Raw genomic sequence first — 20,404 nt, 5'->3', positions numbered from 1 at the left:
TAATCAACGTTTGTTAGTATCATAAACATAATAATTTCTAATTGAACACAATCTACAAAAAAAAATTATTGAGAACATATTTTGAAATATGTCATAAATGTCATTCACATATCTGATAAGTTCTTATATAATTACTAATTAAGTTAGTAAACTTTTCAATTGTATTTATGTTGACAAATGCAATAAATTTGTTCTAGTGTGTACGTATCATTACTTAATAATATTTGTTATCAAATTAACATATGTTTTACTTAAGTATGTTTATTTATATTTATATATATTAACAATTTGCTTTTGTTACAATAAGAAATAAGTAAAATCTAATTGGATTAAATTAACACTTTTATTAAGAAGAAATTTTGACAGAAATGTCATTCACACATCTAATAAGTTCTTATATAATTACATTAAGTTGGTACACTTTTCATATATATTTAAGTTGACAAATGCAATAAATTTGTTATAAATAAATATTTTTAAAATTAATTATTCAATTTATTTGTAGGAAATTAATTAGTGAAACTATTAGTAATGAATGTTTTGTAGAAAATTAATAAATTTTCATTTCTAATGAAGTAAATAAATTACAAATTTTAATTACTAATCATTGTTTTTAAACTAATGTGAAAGCAAACCATTCGTGGATTTAATACCAATTCGTCACAAATTTCTCTAATTAACATCTACGTATATTCCAAATATGAACATAAAAATATTTATTATTTTTTGAAGAAAATAATTTGAAAAAAAATATTCGAGAAATTCTACTAAGATGAAAGAACTTTAAATGTAATCAAAACAATTAACATCCTGTTGCAATGATGTCGAATCACATCTGACCACATTTTTTTTTCTTTATATCCATAATTATAAAACCAAACCACGTTCAAAAACTAGTTCAGATAATAAAAAAACATGAACAAATGTTTCAAATTCCTCCTGGTATTTTTTATATGTTTTTTTTTTGTAATTGCAACAAAGTAAATCCGGATTAATTACTGTTAACCGTATTTACAGTAACTGCACACGCGATTATCCGACTGTGATTTAAACTCTTTTTTTTATGCTCTGACACAGTATTTACTTGTAATACGAAGAATTTCATCTCATCAACAAACAAAAAAAAACTGGACGAGTTTTTTCATCAGCTTCCTTCTTTTTTTTATTGTTACATAATGAACACAGCCAGCGCACGCCTCGTTTTACTTTACGACTGCCACCATTTACGTACGTTTTATGGACGGGCGCCACACTTCAATTTCTTTAAAAGTCGTTGGTAAATTGCAAAAAAAAAAAACAAATAAAATGAGATTAAGAAAACGTTTTATAGCGTTATAATCCTTGCAATTTTTTTATGAAATTATTTTGTAATTATCGGTTGTTTAAGTTTCACGTAATTGCTTAAATTTGTGTCAACGGATTAAGGATTTAACAAGAATTATTACTTATACCAATTTATACATTGATCAATATAAATTTTAATTAATTGACAATTTTTATATTGAATTGAACTTAAAAAAGGTATATATTCTGAAGAAACTTTGACATTGACATATGTCACAAATTTCTTTCATCAATTTGACAAGTTGTTATGTAATGTACTTTAAGTTGCTACACCTTAAGTATAAAAGTTAACAGATACAATAAATTGTGTACGTATCAATGAAACGAAAATTTCGTTGAAAATTTAATAAAAAACAGTATATATCCTGAAGAAACTTTGACATTGACATATGTCACAAATTTCTTTCATCAATTTGACAAGTTGTTATGTAATGTACTTTAAGTTGGTACACCTTAAGTAGAAAAGTTAACAAATACAATAATTTGTGTACGTATCAATGAAACAAAACTTTCATTGAAAATTTAATAATATTAATAAAAGACAATATAATTTAATAAATGTATATCAAAAACTACAGAAATTAACAAGAAATTGAACAATTTGTACAGATTTTCAATTAATTCAGATATTATTAATGTTTTTAAGTGATTCATTTTTGCATTGATTTGTATTTTTCAAAATAAAGAAATGTTTTTACATTTATCAATGAAACACACATTTGATTGAAGATTTAATAAAAGACAATATAATTTAATAAGTTCGTATCAAAAACTTAAAAAATGAACTACTTTGTACTTATTTTCAATAAATACAAATATTATTAATGATTTTTACAGAATTTGTATTTATGAAAATAAAGAGATTTTTTTTATATATTTTTACATTTATCAACAGAAACGCATTGAACATTTTAATAATATTGTCAAAAACTTAAGGAATGAACAAGAAATTGAACACTTTGTAGTACAGAGTTTCAATTAATACAGACATTTATAGACGAAACAAACATTTTATTGACAAATTAATTTGGAAACTTTTATTGATCTTTTACAACTTATTACAAATACAAACTAGGAAGTGCAACAAGCAACACTTTGTATGTTAATAAAATTATGTGTGTAGTTTTACAACCGAATGCAGTTACGGATAGACAATAAAGAATGAATGAATGGATCGGGGCAGACGTATTAAATAATCGATGCACGTGCCAGTAAACATGCACAATACAGGTGTGCATGTCTCAGTTATCTTTTGGTGCGATTGGGTTATTCAACTGGATCCGTTTCCGGAAGAACATTACGAAAACAATCCGTCATTAAGCTTCGTACCATTCCCATCCGAAAGCATTTTGCTATTTGCATTTGAATTATTTTTCCATTAGAATCTTTGCAATTTTAATATACATCCTATAGGAATTCCCATCATTATGTTAAACAACTTACCACAATTTGCACAAATCATTCAGTTTAGTTTTCTTTCATCTGTTCAGATATTTTCTTAAAATAACTTTAACTTCAATATTATTGGTATTAACTATAACATTTTCCTTATTTCATTTTTTGTAAATTAAAAATTAGTATATATCAGGGATCGGCAACTTAAAGTCACCATTATGAGAGATTGGAGCCACAATTTCTTATAAAAAGAGCGGCATGCGGCTCTGAAAACACCATTTACCCACTATTGGTATATATGATTTTTTTTATATTTGCGTTTTTTTAGCATTTTAATTTAATTATCGTTGTTAACTTAGTTAATTTCAAAAGAAATTTCTTTTTTTCATATATTTTTTTTTATGTCGAATAATTTCTGTTCATCAATGTGTGACCATTTAGTAAATTTAAGATCGCGGTTGACATTAAATGGATAATCTTTCCCGGTGGATAATTTTACCATTATGATGATTTTTAATTTGTCGAGAGTGCTCACAAAGGGCCTGGCTTAACCAGGACCGGCGCCCACGAAATCATGAGTAGGGCGACTTAACCATTCGGCTATTAGTCGTCTCTTCATATAATTGGTGACAATAAAATATATAAAATTATAACAGTGTCCCAATTTTCTCAACCATATTTCTTACGATATTTTTTTATCTATTAAATAGGGTGGCCGTTTTTTCGTCAGCAATAAAACAAATGAGGATCTGTTATATATGAGTTTGTCCTTTGATCTAGTACATGGATAAGCACATAAAGCTCTGCGAATAACAAAAACAGGACACTTGTGTGCGTGCTGTGTGTTTATTTATATTTTTATATATAGTGTACATGTATAGTTTTGAGGTTGGGCCAAAAATTTAGTACGGAAGACCTATTATCGTTAGTTGGTCGATATGTCACTGACCAAACACATTCGGATGGAAATAGCTCGCATCTGATCAATAAAAAAAAAACGGATCCGACCTTATTTACACTAAAACTTCGTTCTTTATCTAATGGAAATCCTTGAAACTACCACTACCACTCTACAATATCAATAGTAACTTTGGATATAGCACGATTCTCATTACTTTAAATGTTTTGACTTCAAACAGAAGTCGTAAAAATATTCAATAATATTTACTTTACTTTATTTACAAATAATTTTTTGTCCTAGTTTCTTAAATATTTCAATATTTTTGAGAACATTGTTTGTTTGAAAAATATCGAAGAAGCCATATGTAGCACCATATCATTAGCTTATGCGGCTCCGGAGCAGAGGGTTGCCCATCTCTGGTTTATACAATAATCAATGTTTAATGAAAAAGGCATCAACTAAGTTTAAGTATTTTGAGTTTTACTTTACCAATACTTGTCAAAGTCTGTCCTAACATAATTCAAACTTAAGTAACCTAACCTTATTATTTATTATCATTTGTTTTGAGTAATACTAGTTGAAAATAGGTATGTCATATTGTATCTGATTATTAGTAGTTCTGTGTAGTTTTGAATACGATACGAATTAACTATATAAAATTGATCATAAGTAAAAATTTTGAATCAACTATAAGAAAGATTAATATTTTCGAATTAAATGACGTTTATCATATTTCAAAATTACAAATGAAAGAGTATTTTTATCCAATTACAAGATAATAATAGTTTTACAATAAATTTAATAGAACAAAAATCAACAATGATGATAAATTATCTGACTTCCGAAATATTTACTAGTAAATCAATTATTTCATGTCTCCTGTCAAAATGATTGATCGCTCGTTAAGAAGGAATATATTTATAAGTACAGTGGAAATTTGAAGACTTTCTATAATATTTATAAGCTTTTTCAAGCAAATCGAGAAGTAATAATCAAAATATGAATATATTCTTTTTTATTTTTCGTTTGTAAACATCTTTTTACATTGAAATAAATTCAAATTTATCAGTTATTAAACTTTAATAAGAATATGTTTTTACAAGATTTTATGAATTAGTTAGTTTTTCTTTATATTATATAATATAAACTCATTAGAATTATCATTAAAAAAATATTTATCAAAATAAATTACAATTTTCTTTCTTATAATAAAAAGATTTGCATCTTGTATATTTTGATATACTAAGAAAAGGCTATTATTATAATAATAAATAATATATCTACGTAAATTATTAGAAAAAATGCAAATAACTAAATTTCACAGTAGGTGAATTTGAATAAAGGCGAATACACATTAAAATCGCGTTGATTCATTTTCAACGGTGAAACGTTTTTTTTCATTCGTTCCAGTGTAATTTTCATTGCAAATAAAAATCCAGCGTTTTATAATGTAAATTCGAATAACAAAAACACAGTTTTAATTGAAATGAATGAAACTTTTGTATAGCTTCGGCTTATCTAATTGGATGAGAATACAAAAAAAATACAGATTATTAAAAAATAATACAAAAAATAGTTAATGAATAATTTCATACATTTTATTTTATTATTTCAAATAATTACGTTTTTTTTAAATATTTTCTAAAATTTTCCATTATTTCCCTTAACTAAATTATACACACGATAGTCACTAAAAAAGGTTCACTAAATTGACAATTCAACTGTCATCGGATTTCATCGTGTGGATAATAGCTTGTCATAGTAAATTGTATGACATGTCATAACTGTCAAAAGCATATGTAGTCTGTTTGATGTTTTATATGGACATTAATGTATGACAATTATAACTGTCAGAAGTAAATGTAGATAATATTAATAAACGACATCATTTATGTCATTAATAACTGTCAAAATCAAATGTAGTCTGTTCCAAGTTTCATATAAACAATGTTAATTACATGTCATAAATTATGTCAATTGTAACTGTCAAAATAAAATGTGGCCTGTTCCAAGTTTCAAATAAAAAATGTTAATTACTTGACATTAATTATGACAATTGTAACTGTCAAAATCAAATGTAGTCTGTTCCATGTTTCATATAAACAATGTTAATTACTTGACATTAATTATGTCAATTGTAACTGTCAAAATAAAGTGTGGTCTTTCAAAGTTTCATATAAACAATGTTAATTAGATGACATTAATTATGCCAATTGTAACTATCAAAAGTAGATGTAGTCTGTTCCAAGTTTCATATAAACAATATTAATTACATGACATTAATTATGTCAATTGTAACTGTCAAAATCAAATGCAGTCTGTTCAAAGTTTCATATAAACAATGTTAATTACATGACATTAATTATGTCAATCGTAACTGTCAAAAGCAAATGTAGTCTGTTCCAAGTTTCATATAAAAAATATTAATTACATGACATAAATTATCTCAATTGTAAATGTCAAAATCAAATGTAGTCTGTTCCAAGTTTCATATAAACAATGTTAATTACATGACATTAATTATGTCAATTGTAACTGTCAAAAGCAAATGTCTGCATGAAATTGTATATATAAACTATTGATTGCAACCTCCTGGTTGGAAAAGGAATAGAAGCTAAAATAAACATAGACTTCATCTATGAAACTTCAAACGCAATTTGTATGCATTCGAAGCGTAGTTTACGAGCGAATAAAACTGTGGCGAGGACACGGCAAGGAAATGCGGTTTTGCTCGAAAGTTATTAATTCAGAAATGGGGAAGTTTCGTATGGTTGGAAGGAGGAGCAGGACGAGGAAGAGAAATTCGTGCGTGTGCGCATTCATCCAGAAGGATCTTATTTTAGTACACTGGAAAGATGTCTTGGCGACCCGGTCAATATTTCAAAGTGGGAATACTTCCAACAGGAGCAAAAACCCGAAAATGGGGAGATGATGCATCGCCGGACCACGCACCAACATGCAAATACGTAAATATCATAGGAAGTTCCAGATTCTTGTATTCAATTTTCCAAAATAAACGTGACGACTTTCGTACGAAATTCACTGGACGTTTAACGTTTACACACAAGAATTTACTTTTATTTTGTCCCAAAAATTAATCAATGAAAATTTTGGTAACAGATACATTTTTGACAGCTGTCACCTTATGTCAAAATTTGTATGTTACTCATAATTGAATCACAGTATAACTACAAACAAATATGTTGAAAACGGTTTGCTGAACTCTAGTTTACTAAGTTCTAAAACATTCGTAAACTAATTCAATGAGATGATTTTCTAGTTTAATCATTATACACTTGTATTAATTATTGAATCTGTGTCAAGGATCAAATTTGTGCAAACAAATTGATGAAATTATAAGTTACAAAAGTAGAAGCCCAATTTGGTACAAACAAATTCCAAAACTAATAAATAATGTAATAATAATTTAAGAAAAAATACTTAATCATTTTCTAGTATTGAATCCAATTTCTTTCACACTTTATCTAAGGTCAATTATTAATACTCAAGTCAAAGAAAATTTCAAAGTAACGAATAAAAGTGTCTATAAGGAAGTATATTATGGATGCAACTTTGTAACAAAAAAATATTTTGAAAAACTTTCACCAAACATTTATTTCCGTGTTGTTATAGATATGCATTATTAATTATTGAAATATGAATAGAAATAATTTCTTAACACCAAATCGAACTCAGGAAAGTATAAGCTGGAGCAAATGAATAGAATTTCATGGGAATTTAATGAAAAAAAGTGTAATAATGATATGCATTGCATATAATATTACTTTGCGTAATCGAATCGCAAGATATGTGCGTGCGTGTGCAACCGGCACAGAGATGAGGTTTCTCACACCGACGATAAACTCTTCCTCATATAGGAAACTCCAACATTACGCAACGATCGTATAATTACATACGAGGTAGTAGAGGAAAAAAAAAAGGTAACATAATGATGAAGAAGTAGTTACCTTAGTTCGCGTCTAGAAAATCATCCATCCGAGTACATGGAGGCCCGAACGAGCGCTTCTTCTGAAAGAGAAAAAAACAACAATTTTAAATACATCTCGTTTTGTTTCTTCGCAGCGCGATGAGATTAAGGTGAAAAGTGTGATGGGAAAGTGAAAGTGCGATTGTTCAAAAGATCAACAATTAAATTATAACGTGAGGCGATGAATCAGCGCGCTCTAATTAAAAACCTTTATTCGTTCGTTATATTTATAAAAAAAAAGAAACAGCACGAAGAAATTGATACAAAAAAACAATCTTTAGTTACGTAACGAAGTATAATTCTTGTTGTTGTTGTTGTTTTGGTAATTGAGCGTTCGCTCTTCACGCGATCATTACCAATTACACACGATCCGGATTTACACGTGTAAATTGCGCGATTACGTAATTTGCGGTTGTCTTGATCCGATTTCAATATATAACAGACAACGTTCACATAACGTCAATTGTCAATTTCCAAAGCGAATGTACGTTAATCGGATAGTAAATGCATGTATTTACAATTATTTTATAGACAAGTTCGTATATTTAACGAATAATTAATCTTATAGTGAATGCATTTGTTTTTATATTCATGTTCGCACTTACGTACTTGATGTTCGTACGAACGTACACTTTACCTTATTGACTTCGTAATCATTTGACGGGAATATCAACTTTATTATTTACGTGAAGAATGTTGATTGATACATAAATCCGTATCTCGTTTCAAAACGAGGTGACCAAGGTTTCTTGATGGATTAACCGTGTTAAATTACGACGTCTATCATGTAATTGCCCAATCAATTACATAATCCACCATTACATCGTAACATACGTACGTGCTTCGAACGAAAACACGATTTCATTAAAAATAAACTAAATATTTAAAGAAAAAAAAACACAGAAAATGAACACTATAAAAAGACAAAAAAAATATGTCAATGTTAAAAAAACAATTGATTTTTTGTTTTAGTACAACATAATTCAATATAGAAACGTTTATAGTTTTATATTATTTAGAGATGTAATTGTAATTAATAAAAGTTAAGTAACGGTGATAGATATATTTTGAAAATTTCATAAATTTTTCATAAGTTATTTTATTAGAAATTTGGACAGTAAATGTTAACTAAGGAAATAAGTTTATTGCTTAGTTTAGATGAATAAAGAAATGGAGTACGTTTTTTTAAGAATAGTTTAGGCAATTAACATTTCTGGTCGCGGAAACTTCTGACTGCACAAGTTTCCGCATAAACAACCAAAATTGTTTTCATAATATTTCAAATATGAAAATTGTAATTCATAATTTCTAAGAATCTCAGACTTATTTTGTAAATTTCCAATACAAAACAATATTTATAAATATCAACAATTTTGTGGCAAGAGCAAAAAAAAAACAGAAATTTGTACCGAATGACCTTACGACTTTTCACCTTTAAAGTTAATGAATGTGCATATTTCAATATACTTAACAACAAAGTATAATTGCGTGTATAAATAAAAGTGTTTTCGGATTATCATGTTGTTGGAATTAATTTGTAATTGATTTCTATTGCTGGAATGCAGACACAAAGAAAGTATAGGACGTTCAAACGTTAATTGAAGCCAAGAGCAAATAACCTTTTGTGAATGTAATTGAAGTTGATAAGCATTGTAATTAATTGATTGAGTGTAATTGCATTTGCATAATCGAATGATTATTCAAATTTCATCGATTAAGATGTTTCGAAACGAAGCTCTCCTTTTGTTCAGGTTCGAAAGCAAAAGTACGGAAGCTCTGGTGTAGATGCATAAGGAATGCCTTCGATAACGGCCGATGTCTGAGAAGCCAATTATATTTAATGATACTCCTTTCACGCAAATTTCGTTTTTGCAGCTGAAATCCTTTTACCCGCTATCTAAATATCTCGTGCGCATTTCACATTTGATATTCTCTAATTATTTTTAATTTCTTTTGAATTTCATTACGAATTTATATACAAAAGATAATAAAATATTGTTTTATCATATTTTTATTATTACTCATAGTTTCTTTAAATTTCAGTTAATTCTTTGATATTTCATCAATAATATGAACACATTTATATACAAATTCAATGCACAAAAATGCAATTATATTATAATTTTTCAAAATTTCTTCAATTTTCAGTTCATAAGGTTATTCACCTTTTTTTCGAATCAGTGTTTGCTATAAGGGTAGGTGTGTTTCTGGGTTGGTCTGCAAGTCCAATACTTCAAAGTGTACGTGCATAGGTGTGAACATTGGCATAACCGTCCATTACGTAATGAGCTGCAAGGATAATAATAATAGATGGATTTCGAATTAAATTTAATTACTTATATACAACAATTTATGAGAATTAGACAAAGTCTATTAACAAGTTACAGTGGTTTTAGTGACGCTACTTTTGTAATTTTCAAAACAACGGAAAAATATGAATTTGTTTCTGTACTGTTTGTGTTGATAAAACATTGCTCATTACTGTTCAAGCTAAGCAATGGATTGATAAGTGTTATTGGAACTCTTCTCCGTCGAGACAAATGGTAGAGTAGTAGTTTGCTGATTTTTAAACGCTGTCGCCCAAATTCGACAATTGTTGTAGAAAACATAAGAAAAGTCCACAAAATGGTTTTGGCCGATCGTAAATTCAAGTTTCGTGAGATAGCTGACATCCTGAAGATATCAGAAGGCAGTGTATTCACCATTTTGCATGAACATTTGATCATGGGGAAAGCTCTGTTCGGAATGGGTACAGAGTTCAAGGTCAAAGTGGACCAAAAATTACTAGTTGCTGATTCCGAGCGCTGTTCAAGCGAAATTAAAAGGATTTTCTCATGCCTTATGTAACAATGGATGAAACCTGGATTCACCACTATAGTCCAGAGTCAAATCGGTCGTCAGCTGAGTGGACAGCAAAGGGTTAAAGCCGTATTTTGACGCCAAAGACAACTCGTTCTACAAGAAAGGTATCGAAATGTTAGAGAAATGAATGTAGTATCACTTATATCATTTATATATTGAGGATTTTTTTTTTACTTTAGTATATAAATGTTAAACACTAAAAGACTGAAATACTTGAAAATAGAAGTTTTTAAAAAAAACGTTTTAAATAGAAAAACGAAACACTTCAACATTCGATAAAGCGTATTTTATTACATGGGGGAAAACTTGAAAAATCAATAAGTTTAGAATAACCTCGACGTCAGATAAGAATACTCTTCTATATCTTTTTTTTTTCCAAGAATAAAAATGAAACTTGACTTTAAAATGTCTACTTAAAAGGTTAATAACTCAACATATTTTTTTCTTCTAAATTTAACATTTAACAAGAAGTTATCAAAATCTGTTATTTATTCCAATGAAATCTCTTTTAATCAATAAGTTTGAATAATCTCAATGTTAAATTCATTTTTTTTTGCAATAGGATGATGTTTCTACTTCAAATGATAAATCAAGAGATTGTTGTTCTTCACGCAGTGCGAAAAGAAATATTTTTTTCATAGAATAAACTCTTAACCTTTTTTAAGTGGTGCTCGAGAAATGCGTTTGCTGAAAATCTGTGACAAAACTTACTTGAAACCTCAAGTGCGAGAGCATATGGTAAATAAAGAAGACAAGTCTCTCATTACCAAGAAAAAAAAAAAAAGAAGAGTAGAAGATGAGTTGAAAGCTGTTAAGCGATTTTTCAATTTGAAACTACCATATTTTATAAAAAAAATAATTATACACATGTGCATATCTTTCTTGCAAATATTTAAAATTTCTTGTACATTCAACAAAACCTCACATAGTCCGGATTCACTAAATCACTATTTGATGTAATAATGCAATATACTTATACTAGTCTCACAATAATCAATCAATACTGTAAAATATTGATGGAAAACATTCAAGAAATTCGGATTTGCAAACAATAATAATGGTAGGCCGATCAAGTGTGTATGTACCTTGGACGCTATCCAAGTCTAATTGATTTATCATCTAATAACTGGATGCCAACGTCAATATTTAAAAACGGCATGTTTCGAAAGTGCATTCCCCAAACAGTTTTATCGATCGAGCCAAGCACGAATTCACTCTCACTGCAATTTCTAGCCTTTCCATTGACGTCTGCAAATTAAGATGAATTTGCCTGAAAGTAGTTTTCTGGATTACTTTAAAACATTCCAGACACAACAGATTTATTTGTATGATTGAAATTATGAAACAGACTTCAATAAAAAATGCAATTTTTAAGCCAAGAAGAAACTTTTGTAAGATGAATTGGTTTAAAATACTTTAACCAATGAAATTTCAAGTTTTAATTAATAAATAATAATGAATCTTTACAATTTATGTAATAATAGATACATTTTATATAATAAAATAAATTAAAGACTAAGTTATGCCATTTAATTGGAATTTTCCAAATATTGTTAAATTTTCCGATTTTTTCTAAATAACTTTAACTTTTACATACTCTTTTTTTCGATGTGAGAAAGACCACTATTTCGCTTCTTTTGAAGTAACAGCTGTTACGTAATGTAAGTTAACGACCGTGAATGAAGATTTTACCATTTTTTCTAATGTCTTCACCTCTTTAATATCATCATATCAACAATAACTGATAATTATTTCATTTAATAAGCAAATTAAATGTAAAACTATGACCTTTTCAATGACTTTACGTCAGATTTGTGAAATGCACCATTAATATCTTATAAGCTGTCAAATTTGAAAACATCCGTATTTAGCGTTTTCAATTTATTCACCTTTTATTTGATATCTCCATAACAACACATGACATTTAGATCATTTAATAAGTAAATTCAATATAAATCTATGACCTTCCAATGACATTACTGTCTGATTTGTGATATGAACCATTATTTTCTTATAGACTGTCAAATTTGACGTTTTCAATGTATTCAAATGTCTGCACCTTTTATTTAATATCTCCATAACAACACATGACAATTAGACAATTTAATAAGTAAATTCAATATAAATATAAATGACGTTTCCAATAACTTTACTGTCAGATTTATGATATGCACCATTGTTATCTTATAAGCTGTCAAATTTAAAAATATCCGTAATTCACGATTTTCATCTTTTATTTAATATCTCCATAACACACTTACATAAAACTATGAACTTTTCGATAAGCTGTCAACAAAAAAGTTGAAAAATGTATTCTATTTACGTATAATGTACGTATTAGCGAACATACTTTAAACGGTTCAGAACATTGATTGCATATTTTTAAGTTTCCAATTCTTCAATTTTCACTTATAAATTGAGATTTTTTTTGTCTAAGATGATGCAAAATATCACTACTTCTATGATATTTTATAAATTATTAATAATAATCACTTACTACGAAAAAATTTCAATTACTTGCAAAAAATTTCTTATATTTTTTTTTATAAATTTATTTTCGATTCTTCAATTTTTCATGTACAAAATTAGATTTTTGTCCAAGATGATTCAAAATATAACTATTTAAATGCTTTACAACAAATAAAAGAAAAATATCATTACCTAAGTAAAAAAATGTAATAATTTACAAAATTTAACATAAAATTAAACTGGAAATATTTACAAGAAATGTAAACGTACAGATTTTGAGATTTCATCAATTTTCGACGCGTCGTTCGTAACGTGGAATTTTATAATCGATTAAGTAAGAAAACAGCTTCGAGTATTCCCAAAATGGTATTCGACCGATGCACCGCAGAAAACTTTCTCTGCATTGTGTTGAGTACTTATTTATAGTCCTTAATACACACATACATGCAATGCAATTCGCCGTTGAACTTTGCAAGGCTTAATGCCAAATTAATTTAAATTTAAAACGGCCGCTATTGTTTTTCCCTTTTTTTATTTCGGGTTAAATAACCTTTCCATGAGTGCAGTATAAATAAACCGTGAGGGGATATATTTCGATGTTGGCGTTGCGTCATTGCAAAAGCTAATTGCACGTTTCGTTCGTTCATCTCGTTTCGTGCCTTCGTTGCAGTTAAAGATGTCTGGTTTCTTGTTTTAGAAAATGCGTAACGCCATAAAAGCGCATCGATAAATCACCGATAAATTAAAAATCGATGATATCGGTGTGCAACTAATGTCCGTCGCGGATTATCGATAATTGCCTATAAATCTCGTTCTTTGAAGCTTACACACTCGTTGATTATAATTAATTGCCTTCAGTTGAGGCTGCGAAACTATAATGAGTTGTTATCCTTAGCTGATCAAGTTTAACAGGAAACGTTTCCTTGGCTCGACAAAAAAAAATTATCTACAATTCCGGTTAAAACATGAAAAAAATCTCTATTTATAACAGAAAATTGAAGAATTCGAAACTTAAAAAACAAATATGTAATTAATGTCAATAGGTTCTGAACCGTTTAAAGTATATTCGATAACACGTACATTTAGAATATTTTTTTCTGTAGTTGATAATTTTTTATTAGTTTGTTATGGAGAAATTTCAAACTTGACTGCATATCATAAATCTGGTAGTAAACTTATTGGAAAACTTATTAAACCATTTGTATCTGCTGTTAAGGAGAAATGAAATAATTGGTAATTAAATAAATTAAAAATATGAAAAAAATGTGTATTTTCAAATTTGATAGATTATAACAATATAATGGTGTATAACAGTGATCCTCAAAGTAGGGGTCGTGACCCCTAGAGGGACCGCGTAAAATATTTGGGGGGTTGTAAAAAATTAATGACAGATCAATCCTGGTTATTTTTCTAGAGATACCCAGTCTTCGGGGGGTCTCAGAAACTTTTTATTTCTAAAAGGGGTTTGCGGACTAAAAAGTTTGAGAATCACTGGTGTATAATACATTTTTTTTATGTCGTGTAATTTTATTTACAATCTGTTCATCAATGTGAACATTGAGTAAATTTAAGAATGCGGTTGACATTATGTAGGTAATCTTTCCCGCTGGATAGTTATCATTGTGATGATTTGTGGTAGGTTAACATCAGTAGTATATTGATGCTCTGCGATTCCACTAGTTTTACATCAAATAAAAGGTGAAGTAGTCATATTTTGCATCATCTTAGACAAACAATTTTCGATTTATAATTGATAATTCAAAAACTAAAAACATATATATTAAGAAAAATATAAGTAAAATTTTGTATATTGCAATTTTTTGCTTAATTACTAATACTTTTCATTGATTTATGATAAATCATTGAAGTATTGACATTTTGTATAAAGTTAGAAAAAATAAATAAATCTAAATTTATAAGTAATAATCGAACAATTAAAAACACAATATACAATGTAACAAATCTCAACATTTTGAAAGTGATAATATTTATGAAAATATGAAATAAGCGATTCCAAAGTTATTACAACTACATAATAAACACAAGGTGTAAAACCTCTTCCTTCAATAAGGAAATACGCAACAAACTAATTTATACATCTTTTATTTTTTAACAATATAATTGCAGATTCTAAACCACTCAACAAATCACTTTAATTACCGCAATTACATAATATGTAAATGCACCATTAATAAATCTCGCGGCGCATTCTTCAAAAAAATAATAAAGAACCATAAATCCGAAGCAATTAAACGAGCTGCGTGCAAACAAATAAAATAAAAGAGCTCTGCACTCGAGGTATTCCATGGATATGGGTGAAAGTACCGCGAGTTGCGTAATTTTCATCGAATACAAAAATATGCGAATTACAATTTCTGATGCAAAGAACGAAGCTCAATGGCAAATAAGTAATTAAATAAAGTGAGAAAGAAAAACACAATATGTAGGTGAAACATATAAAAAAAAGTGCGAGAAATTGTCTAATAAAGTCGTGAGCTGTTTAGCCATAGTTGGCGTAATTTGATTTGCTTCCTCGAAGGAAATCTTTCTTTGACCAACTGATATCGAGTTAACATCCTTAATATGGTTGGAAATGCTATATTTGGTATTGCAATAACAAGTCGAGTCTCGCATCTGTTGAAGTGTTCGCATTGATCGAAATATATGAAAAGTTTAATTAGTTAATGTCGGTTATTCGCTAAAAAAGAAATTAAATGGAAAGTGGCGTTATGTAACGTAAAAATTAATCACAAAATTGATTTATGAAATAAAACTTTATATACAGCAATTCTACGTGTAGTGCGGGTTTATATTAAATTTGTACGTATGTATGAACACCATGTACGTTCGTGCGAATGATGCATCATAGTACGAGTAATCAATCCGTTGTGTAGATTTAGTTTGTTTTGAAATTTTTAAAGCTGATTATTGAGAATCCGAACTAATCGAAGCCGCACTATGCGAGTTATTGTTGTATAACTTTTGGTAAATAGAATGAATCAATAATAACAGGAGTACTCCAAGTCAGTGTACTTTGTCCTTTGTCCTTATTTCTCAATTTCTTATTATATCATCAAAATTAGACACAAGAAAGTTTGATACATTTACAAATAATATAATATCATTCTGTAATTATAAAAAAATGTAAATCTAAATCTAAATTTAATCCATAAAATAACGTTTTCAATCCAATTAAAACAAGGCAACTCAAGTAACATTTATAACGAGAAAAACGACACTTACTGCAATAACTTTTATGAACAAACATTTACTAATTACTGCATTAATTATACTTTGTTTCTAATAGTAATTTATAAATCTACTCAAATCACTTTTACAATGCAGAAAATAGTACTTCAATAACGAGAACAAAGTGATACAAATTACTTCGTTAATTATATCTTGTTTCTAATGGTAATTCTCTGCATTTTCATCGGTATTTGCACGGTGCTAATTGAGGACTTCGATTTTCTAAACTAACCGTGTCAAAAATGTTTAAAGTAAATTGTTATTATGATAATAATATGGTTTTGCAAAAATACAAAAACTTTCGCCGCGTGCAGTTTTCTAATGGGCCAATTAGAAGGTGTTCTTCTCTTCTTTGTTCTACCACAAGTCTGCGAGAAAAAAAAACACAGCTTTTATACTCGAGAATTGAGAAATAAGGATTGAACAAGTAAAAATAATAACAAATTTCGTCCGTGTGACCGAAATATCGTTTCATTATTTTGCTTCATTCTACTGTAATTAATTGTCGTGAGAAAAAAATAATTAACGTTTTATATTTAATTTTTTTTTTTATAAATGTCTTTAAAATTATAATTGCAATAATAAACTGTACTTTAAGATATTTTTTTTTAGTAAATAGAACTTGAGAAAAAAAATGAATTTGTAAAATTCTCTTAATTCTTTAGTGTTTTTTAAATAAATTATGTTGCTTTATTATTAATATATGTAAAGTTTCACTCGGAATTAGGGTTACGCTTGTAAACATCAGTTATTTTGAATCTCACTTTCTGCACATTTTTGCTACATATTTGTTTGTATATTCGAATAGTATGCAATTTACAATAAAAAATCTCGGAAACAGAAATGAAAGATGAGAAAAATTAAGGATTAAAATGAAAAAGAAAGAATTATGATGATATGATGGAAACTAAGGAAAACGTAGAGGTAAACTTGTAGAAAACACAGTAAAAAAGTAAATAGAAGGAAACAGGAAATGGAATAAAACATTAGAATACGAAATGGAAAAGAATAAATCTGAATGTAATATGTATGAAATTTCAAATATTTCAACAGAAAACATATTTATAATTCAATTTTGCAAACTGAAAATATGCAAATATTAATATTTTATTGTATAACAAAATTGGGTAAAAAATCCAAATTATAGTCAATAAATATCATTATAAAAAATAATATTTTTCATATTGAAATTTGTACGTTCGTATGAACGTGCGAAAGAAGAGACATGTATCAAAGAAATTGTATTATAATTATATGCATCTAAAGAAATAATTCATCGACCGATTTACGTACATTGGCTTAAAACACGAAATTCACTGTCCAATTAACTCGCATTCGCTTAACGTACTTAAATATGTGTACACATTATGTACGTCATGTAAAAGCTGACTGTGTATGATTTTGAATATGGATTGATTAGAATTAGGAGAATTGCGAATTAGCATTAGCCTTTCTTGTTTTCTTTTTTTTTCGTCGAGTAATTAGATTCGATTGTTGAAAGAAACAAAAGAACTCGAAACGGAAATGGGCTTAGGAGTCCGAAATTGGATACAACTTCTTGTCCGTTTTCGGGTCGGGCGATTAAGAGGACAGAAGAAGGAGGAGGGACAGAATTTGGCACAAGTCAAGGAAGGTCGAACGGTCAGCAACGAACGTGAAAGTGGTAATAATAAAACATCGAAGAAGGCTGCGCTCCGAAGAAAAACAAATGAAAGGAGAACAATCGAAGACCGAAAATGGATTAGGCATGAGCGTTCTGAACCGCACACACATCATATATGTATAATAAATAGCAAGGTCAGCTCATTTGAATAATTCCATCTATCGGATCTCGAGGTAGGTCAAGATTACACGGAGTTCAAAAAATTAACGAGTGTTTTCGTTTGATCGCATGTCTGGCACACTTTTTCCTGTGGCGCCGAAATGTGAAAGAATTAGCTCTCGAGCTTTTGGACTCTTTTGATGCTTGCTTCATGCGTGTTTACCATCCATTTCTAAAGATCAAAAGGTGCCATCTTACTTACAATGATCGGTTTAGAAAAGGAAAAAAACATGTTTCATGTATTGTTACAAGAAAAACACTGAATTTTTTTATTTTCAAATTACTCATACTTATTAAGACAATAATTGAAACTTCATTCAGTGAAAGTATTTTAGTTGGTTTAGTTGCTGTTACTCTTATAATTACAAAGTTGGTACACCTTACAAATATTTAAAAAAAACGGTTTAAAAACAAGTTCATCATGTACTTTAGTGTTATATGCAGAAGTGCATAATGAAGTTGTATTTGTAACATTATATAATCTATTATACTTGGAACAACTGTCGTATATTTATGTGTTGGTAATACATTAGTAATTTTCTTTTCCAATTTTGCAATGTTACTTTCTGAAATACATGATAAATTTGTATTTGCATCATTTAATGGTACTTTTGTCTAGTATAGTTCAAATACTAGTCAAATATTTATTTATTAGTAATAAATATTAGTAACATTTTTCAATTTTGCAGTGTTACTAGCTTAATTACATGATGAAGTTAAATTTGCATTATCTGCTGGTAATACAAATTTGTAATTTTGTTATTCATTTTTGGAGTGTTACTTGCTTAAGTACAAGACGAAGTTGTATCATTTTGTCTAGTACAGTTGGCAGATCTATCAAATATTTATCAGTTGGTAATAAAAATTAGTATTTTTTTATACAATTTTGGAGTATTATGTAGTTGGTACACCTGATAAATATTAAAAACAAAATTTGCTAAAAAGATTTACTATGTATACACTATAAAACGAATTAGAAAGATTTATTTGCTGCGCACGGTTTTCTTTCCTTTTGCAGCTAATAAACGCTGCACAATGTTATTTGTGAATATACAGTGTATATTAGAATACACCATATGCCCACATGATGTGGCCACGATTATAATACAGTAGACATCTCTTGTAGATAAACGAGACGTGTGATAATCCACCGCCGGATGCGTCCTATCAACGGTTACGTATGCGCTGTGTTTGTCTGCATTTAAGTCTTCCACACATTGTACACCTCTGCGACATCCATGTAAAATGATAAACGCAATTCTGAACATCCACTATTTACCATTTAAACACGCAGCAAACGGAAAAACAAACCTCACAAAGGTGACGTAACCTTAGCCGCTGAATATACTTTACGTACTTGGAAATATAATGGAGCAGCAGAAGATAAAGACGTAAAAATAGCAACGATTTTAAAACGAATTATGTTACAAAGATGTAGACTAAATATGAATATGTTCATAAGAAACTTGAATTGTTATTTTGAAACCATTTCTCTTTATACTTAATAATTGAATACAATTGTTGTCAAATTGTTATAGTAGTCATATATAACACATTAAGTTGCTTGTGCGTATTATATACGATTTTTAATATCATCAGAAATTTTCAAGAATAAAAATTGTATAACTGCGTATTATATACGAATTTAAAAATTATCAAACTTTTTCTCTCTAAATTACGAATTAGCACTTTACAAAAGTTCACAGTCATGATTGAGTATTATATACAAATGAAATGTTATCAGAAAGTTTCATGATAAAACAACAATTAAAGTTGAAAAGGATGCGCAAATATATGAATGCGTATTATATACAAACTTAAAAAATAATTAGACTTTTTCTCTCTAAATCAAGAATTAACATTGTTTAAGAAATATGAATTTCAGACATTTTACGATTAACAATATTCATCAGTTCGCAAATGTCATAAATGCGTGTTATTACTTTAATTTTATCATAAAAATTCGCGCTTTTATTACAAATTTAAAATAATTAGACTTTTTCTCTAGATCAAGTATTTAACATTATACACGAGTGTGTAAAATTTAACTTTTTCTTGTACTATTAAAAACTCATGTTTCTGGCTAAATGAGCTTAAGCTCACATATACGCCACCCCTTAAATAACATCATGTAATGCATCTACATTTAAATAAATAAATTTTTGACTTGACTTTGACTTGTGCAAAAGTTATTGGTGCGTATTTTTATTTTATCTGAAACTTTAATATTATCACAAACTTTCGTGTCAAATCAAGAATTAACATTGTACAAGAATACGCAAAAGCTATGGATGCGTATTATATATCAATTTCGTGATAAATTAAGAATGCGTGCGTATTATATACGAATTTTAATATTATCACAAACTTTCGT

At 28.3% G+C, this 20,404-nt stretch overlaps 1 protein-coding gene across 1 annotated transcript in view; it reads right to left on the bottom strand.

Moving 5' to 3' along the window:
- Window positions 1-20,404, bottom strand: part of LOC108563973 (synaptonemal complex protein 1) — a 48,037-nt gene that overhangs the window by 19,492 nt on the left and 8,141 nt on the right. The window contains exon 2 of the mRNA XM_017922827.1: window positions 7,609-7,669. The gene's annotated coding sequence lies outside the window, so the exon portion shown is untranslated. The remainder of the gene's footprint in view (window positions 1-7,608; window positions 7,670-20,404) is intronic.

The sequence above is a fragment of the Nicrophorus vespilloides genome, unplaced genomic scaffold (genome assembly GCF_001412225.1).
Source record: "Nicrophorus vespilloides isolate i.1.1-1 unplaced genomic scaffold, Nicve_v1.0, whole genome shotgun sequence".
NCBI lineage: Eukaryota > Metazoa > Arthropoda > Insecta > Coleoptera > Silphidae > Nicrophorus > Nicrophorus vespilloides.
The sequence above is the reverse complement of the archived record's forward strand: the minus strand, read 5'-3'. Positions and strand labels throughout refer to the sequence as shown.